Genomic DNA, 6,475 nt, shown 5'->3' with positions numbered 1-6,475 from the left:
TGTTATCGTTGAAAAAAAACAATAGAAGTGTGGCTATGTGTCCCAGTAGCGACTTCACACTTGGAACATTTATAGCTCCTGCCAAACACCCTAAGAACTTTGGGACATTCCACTGGGGAGGTATACTCAGTCTTTGGAAGGTGCAATTACAACATCAGTAGGTGTGTCCTCGTGTCAAGGAAAGACCTGTTCCCAGGACCCCAGCCCCAGTGTCATGCTATAGCCCATATTTCCCTGACTTTTCCTTCCCAGGATTCTTACTGCCCACAGTTTACACCATTCATATGGAGTCAGTCTTCCTGGGTACAGACACAACATCTTCAACAGCTCCTAGCTCTCTTGCCAGTCTCAGGATAAGACTTAGCACATAGCAGTGTTACCGAACACTTCCTAGTATGAGAAGTATCCTCTTGCTTCCAGGAATGAATCCCTTACATCCCACTCACTCAATCCTCCAGTGACAGGAAGTACCTACTGTATGCCAGGTGCTGATGCACAGTGGTGAACGGAGCAGATGTAGTTCCTGCCCTCCTGGAGAGTACACGCCTGAGTGCGTGACAGGCGAGTCACATGATTGGTTAAGTGATGAAAGTGATGGGGAAACAAACATGGTGTTTGTCTAGACATTACTGGGGAAGGGGAAGAGGGCAGAGTTTCTGAATGGAAGACCCCTCTAAAGAGGAGATGTGAAGAATAAGAATAACTAGCCGTACAGAAAGTGAAGTAAAAACCAATCCAGGCAGAGAGAAGAACCGTGCAAAGCCATGCTTGCAGGAAAGAGCTTGGAGTGTCCAGGAAACTGGAAAGAAAGCTAGTGCAGCTGGAATCTAGTGAAGGAGATGGGGAATGTCTCAAGAAGGGGCTGGAAAAGCAGGCAGGGGCCACAGAGGGCATTGGATTTTATTCTAGGGCTAAAAGCCATTTTAGAGCCATTGGGTGACTTTATGCAGGAGAGTCATGTAATCCAGTTTACAGTTTGAAAGATCATTCTGCCTGCTTTGTAGGGAAGGGATAGGAGAAGGGTGAAGGCAGGAAGCAGGGGGTCCCAGAGGAGATTTAGTGATAGTCCAGGACAGGAGCTGGCAAACTAAGGCCTGTGGGTGAGCCATATCTGGCCCACCACTTGTTTTTGTCAATAAAGTCTTATTGGAACACAGCCAGGCCCATTTGTTTGCTGGTTGCTTCTGTGCTACAACAGCAGGGTTCAATAGCATGACAGACCATACAGCCTGCAAAGCCTAAAATATTTACTGTCCGGTCCTTTGCAGACAAGTGTGCTGACCCTAAGGATAGATGATGATGATGATATAGTTTTTGTCCTTTGTGTACCAGAATCATGGTGCTCCAAGCTATTTGCTCACGGTGGGAAAGAATTGGCTATGACCCACTTATCTTCTCTTGCCCTTGGTAATCAGACTGTCCTGGTGAAATCAATTAAGATGGGAGCTGTAAGCACATGACCACAGTTAGAGGCAGTGCATGGGGAGATAGGTTCCCATTAACAATCCACTGAATGCCTGGACTAAGTAGTTGATAGTGGAGACAAAGAAGTGGGTTTGGGACATGGCTTGGCGGGGAGATCTCTAGAGTTCATGGACTGTGTGGGATGGGTGGAAGAAGAGGGGGAAGTTGAGGGCAATGTCAAGGTTTCTTCCTTAAGTAACTGGGTGAACAGCCGTTTACTGGAATGGGGAAGGCTGGTGTAGGAAGAAGTTTCAGAAGAAAACCCAAATTTCAGTAATATTGTCCTCAAAAGTTTATAGGAGCATACCATTCCAGAGGTGGCCAAGAACTTAAAGATAACCTCTATTTGATATTGAATATCCTCTATCATTGCCCCTATATGTATATTATCGGCATCACCTGGGAGCCTCTTGGCCCTACCCCCAGACCTGCTTAATTAGGAACTCTGGGGGTGGGGTCAATCAATCTGTGTTTTAGCAAGCCTGCCAGGTGATTCTGATGCTCAGTCAAGTTTGAGGCTGCTCCACAGAATCTTCTCAAATGAGTTTCCTTCTCATTTTGAGCACCATATATAGTGGTGTATATTTTGCTGGTGTCTCCGGAGATAGCCCACGCCATCCTTAGACAACGCTACTGAGAAACTCTGCAAAAGAATGAACTATGTCTAAGTTGAAATGCAGATAAGACACTCCCCAAGTTATCATCTAGAAGATAAAAGGGTGACTCTCCCCTTTGGAGATGAGTCCAGAGTGCTGGATAAGACTCAGTCCCAGCCTATTTCCTGCCAAAGCCTCCCATCAGCCCAAGTCCCTCACATTCCCTTTGGCTTCCTCTTCCCCCCACTTCCCACCCAAGTGATGCTACTGTCAAGTACACCTTTTTATTATTATTATGTTATGTTAGTCACCATACAGTGCATCATTAGTTTTTGATGTAGTGATCCACGATTCACTGTTTGCGTATAGCATCCAAAGCTCATTACAACACGTGCCTCCTTAATACCCATCACCGGACTACCATCCCCCCACCCCCCCCTCTGAAACCCTCAGATTGTTTTCAAGAGTCTCTCATGGTTTGTCTCCCTCTCTGATCTGCCCCCCTTCAGTTTTCCCTCCCTCCCCCTGTGGTCCTCCATGCTATTGCTTATGTTCCACATATGAGTGAAACCATATGATAATTGGCTTTCTCTGCTTGACTTACTTCACTCAGCATAATCCCCTCCAGTCCCATCCATGTCCATACAAATGTTGGGTATTCCTCCTTTCTGATGGCTGAGTAATATTCCATTGTATATATGAACCACATCTTCCTTATCCATTCACCTGTTGAAGGGCATCTTGGCTCTTTCCACAGTTTGCTATTGTGGACATCGCTGCTATGAACATTGGGATGCAGGTGCCCCTTCTTTTCACTACATCTGTATCTTTGGGGTAAATACCCAGGAGTGCAATTGCTGGGTCATAGGGTAGCTCTATTTTCAACTTTTTGAGGAACCTCCATACTGCTTTCCAGAGTGGCTGCCCCAGCTTGCATTCCCACCAACAGTGTAAGAGGGTTCCCCTTTCTCTGCATGCTCGCCAACATTTGTTGTTTCTTGCCTTGTTAAGTACACTTTTTTAAAAAGATTTTATTTATTTATTTGTCAGAGAGAGAAAGAACAAGCAGAGGGACCAGCAGAGGGAGAGGGAGAAGCAGTCTCCCTGCAGAGCAGAGAGCCCAATGAGGGGCTCCATCTCAGGACCCTGGGACCATGACCTGAGCCGAAGGCAGACGTTTAACCAACTGAGCCACCCAGGCGCCCTCAAGTATACTTTTTATGTCTCATAAATTTAAATCAGCACCCAGGAGTCAGTAGAAAGAGATAGGACAGATGCCAGGGTCATGAAGGCAGGAGCAACAAGATTGGACTTTGCCCAGGTAAGAGGCCAATAAAACTCTCTGAAGGACTCCCCCCAGGGCCTGTCCAAAGGCTGCCAGAAGTCATTCACCATCAAAGTGAATGATGCCCACCCTCCGCTACAGAACACAGCACAGGGATGGGTGTGCTGGTGCAGGATGTAGGTCCCGGGCAACTGGAAATGCCATGCCATGGAAAACCATCTGTTCGATTATTACAAAGTTACACAGACACTTACTCTGTGACTCAGCAGTCTCTCTCCTGGGTATTTATCCTAGAGAACATGAGATTTCTTTTCACGCTAAAACCTGTACACAAATGTTCATGGCAGCTCTATTTGGAAGAACCAAAAACTGGAAACGATGCAAATGTGCTTCATTGGAAGAACACTGGAGGTTCTGTGGGCACATCCATCTGGTAGAATACCTCTCAGCAAGGAAAAGGAACGAGCCACGGACACGCACAACTTGGGTCTCAAAAGCATATCATGAGTGGAAAAAGCCCATCCAAAGGGATGCATCCTGTAGGAGTCCATTTTTATGACATTTTCTGGAAGTGACAAAACTAAGGAGGAACATGCGGGAGCTTCTTCATGGCAATGGGACAGCTCTGTGTCCTGATCGTGGTGATAGGGACAGGAATCCACACATGTGATCCAATTACATACAACTATACACCCCCAAAAACAGGGTTAAACAGTGGGAAAGCATAAATACTCCAAAGGAGCCTGTCTTCTAATATTAAACACATTTTGAATTAGAAACACAAAAGCGTATTTTATTTTTCTCCCTCTAACAAGAAAAAAACAGCTCTTTCCACTGAAAACACACTAGAAACAATAACCACTCGGCTTGATGGATACCCTGATGCCCAGATTGTAGTGTCTAAACATTTCCTGCGAAAAAGAAGCAGGGCTCCTTGGAGAACAGACTAAGTGTAGAAACACGTTGTGCCAGAAAGAGGAAACCTCCAGCGGCCACAGGGCTCAGCTCCCAAGGATGCCGGGGCCGGTTTGAAGGGGCTCCCACCGGCCAAGAAAGGCACAATTTGCTCATCAAGAACAAGGACAAGCAATCAGAATCACAAAACAGTGCCCACACTGAGCTGAAACTCGTGGCTTCATCATGATTATTTTTAAAAACCGGTCACCTTGGGGCGCCTGGGTGGCTCAGTCGGTTAAGCATCTGCCTTCAGCTCAGGTCATGATCCCAGGGTCCTGGGATGGAGCCCTGCATCTGGCTCCCTGCTCCGTGGGGAGCCTGCTTCTCCCTCTACCTCTGCTGCTCCCCCTGCTTGTGCTTTCTCTCTCTTTCTCTGCCAAATAAATTTAAAAAATCTTTTAAAAAATTAAATAAATAAAAACTGGAAACCAAAAGCCACACCCACTATTCTAAAAACTGGCAACTAACAGGAGAGAAGCAAGCATTCGAGAAAGGAAAAGCAAAGACAGGAATCACTGCGCTCTGTCCACAGCGGCCCAGTCATGAAAGGAAGCAGGTCAGCAGCGGGGGCGACAGCCGGGAGCCGTGGGAAAGGACTGCCTGGGGCTTCGTACCGGCTCAGTCTGGACTTTGCATTTTCCCTGCTGTTTCTCGTTCTCCAAGGGTCAGCTTGTTTGGCCCCTGACCTCTGGCCGCTGATGTGAGACAGGAAGAGGCCACCATAAAGACACGGATGGCTTCAGTCTGCTGCCCTCACAACAGTGTGACAAAACAGCGCTGCAACCTCAGGGCAGACCGCAAGAAGCCATGGGCTCTCGCTCACGGGTCCGTGGGTCGCGGGGCAGTTCTCTTGACCGGATCTGGGCTTGGCAGCACTCCCGCGTGCGTTTGCCCTCAGCGGAGGGTCAGCGACATGGCCCTGCCCGCCTGGGCGACACCGTGTCCCACGCGCGTGGGCCCGTGATGGGGCCAACAGGACTGACTTGGCTTTGCGCCATGTGTCCAGTCCTCTGGCAGCCTAGCCTGGACATGTTCTGTGGCCACTACTGATTTCCAGGACAGAACAGCAGCAGCCAAGCCTCCTGAGGCCTCAGGTCAGACCGGGCACAAGGTTGCTTCTGCCTGATTGTGCTGGCAAAGGACGTCCCCAGGTAGCCCAGACTCAAGGGCCTGGGGAAGCAGACCCCGGTTCTAGAATCGCTGTGGATACGTGAAGGGGTAGAGAACGGGGGCCATTGTTCAGTCAACCTGCCGCTCTGTTCCGTCCCTGGTTTAGGAGACAGCTGGCCCCCGCTAGGCCCCTCCAGCCACGTCCTGCACCAGCCTGAGCCCACGAGTCCCGTGTCGTCTTCCTGCCTTTGCGGAAGCCTCTGGGGCGATAGTGGTGCCAACCTGAATCCAGAAACGGAGGCACGAACTCTGTGCGTGTGCTACCCGACTACCACTCTCTGTGTACACACACACTCTCTAACACACATGTGTGCTCACACACATCCATGGACACACTACACGTTCACACACGCACACCCACATTCGAATGCAGTCACAGGTGCCCACCCACATGCACACATCCCACGCACTGACAGCCACACACATACGCTCACGCGTGCCCCACATGCTCACACTCACACATCCAGACACGTTCGCATGCATGCTTCTGACATCCTCCCACACGCGTACCCTCACACACACCCACTCTTCTCTCACTGAGATGCCATCACTCTCAGGGCCTCACGCTCACACCCGCATGCCCACACCTGCACACACACTCACTCCTACGCTCACACACGCTGTGCACCGGGCCCCTCTTCTCTAAGGTGGCACAAGTTCAGTGGGAGGAAGTCGGGCAGCCTCCTGGTTACCGTCGGAGGGTCCCTCCTCGGCCACAGGAAGGTGAAGGCCAATGTGGATCCCACTCGCAGCTCTGGTGCTAACTGGGGGACCCCAGCAGGCCACCTGCTTCTCTGGGCCTCGGTTTCCCCTTCTGGATGCTGAAGGAAGAAATTCAATGCTCTCCCACCAGCAGCTGCCTCAGCCCCTCAGCCGGGCCAGGTGGGTGGAGGCCTCAGAGCCAGGAGGGGCTTGCGAACTTCCCAGAGGCGGCAGCTCGCCGCAGAGCGGATTTCCAAGCCCCACACGAATAGGAAGGCTCTCACATGAATATGTGTGAACT

Source organism: Callorhinus ursinus, unplaced genomic scaffold (genome assembly GCF_003265705.2).
Source record: "Callorhinus ursinus isolate GAN/ISIS: 27379988/994484 unplaced genomic scaffold, GSC_fseal_2.0 scaffold51, whole genome shotgun sequence".
NCBI lineage: Eukaryota > Metazoa > Chordata > Mammalia > Carnivora > Otariidae > Callorhinus > Callorhinus ursinus.
The sequence above is the reverse complement of the archived record's forward strand: the minus strand, read 5'-3'. Positions refer to the sequence as shown.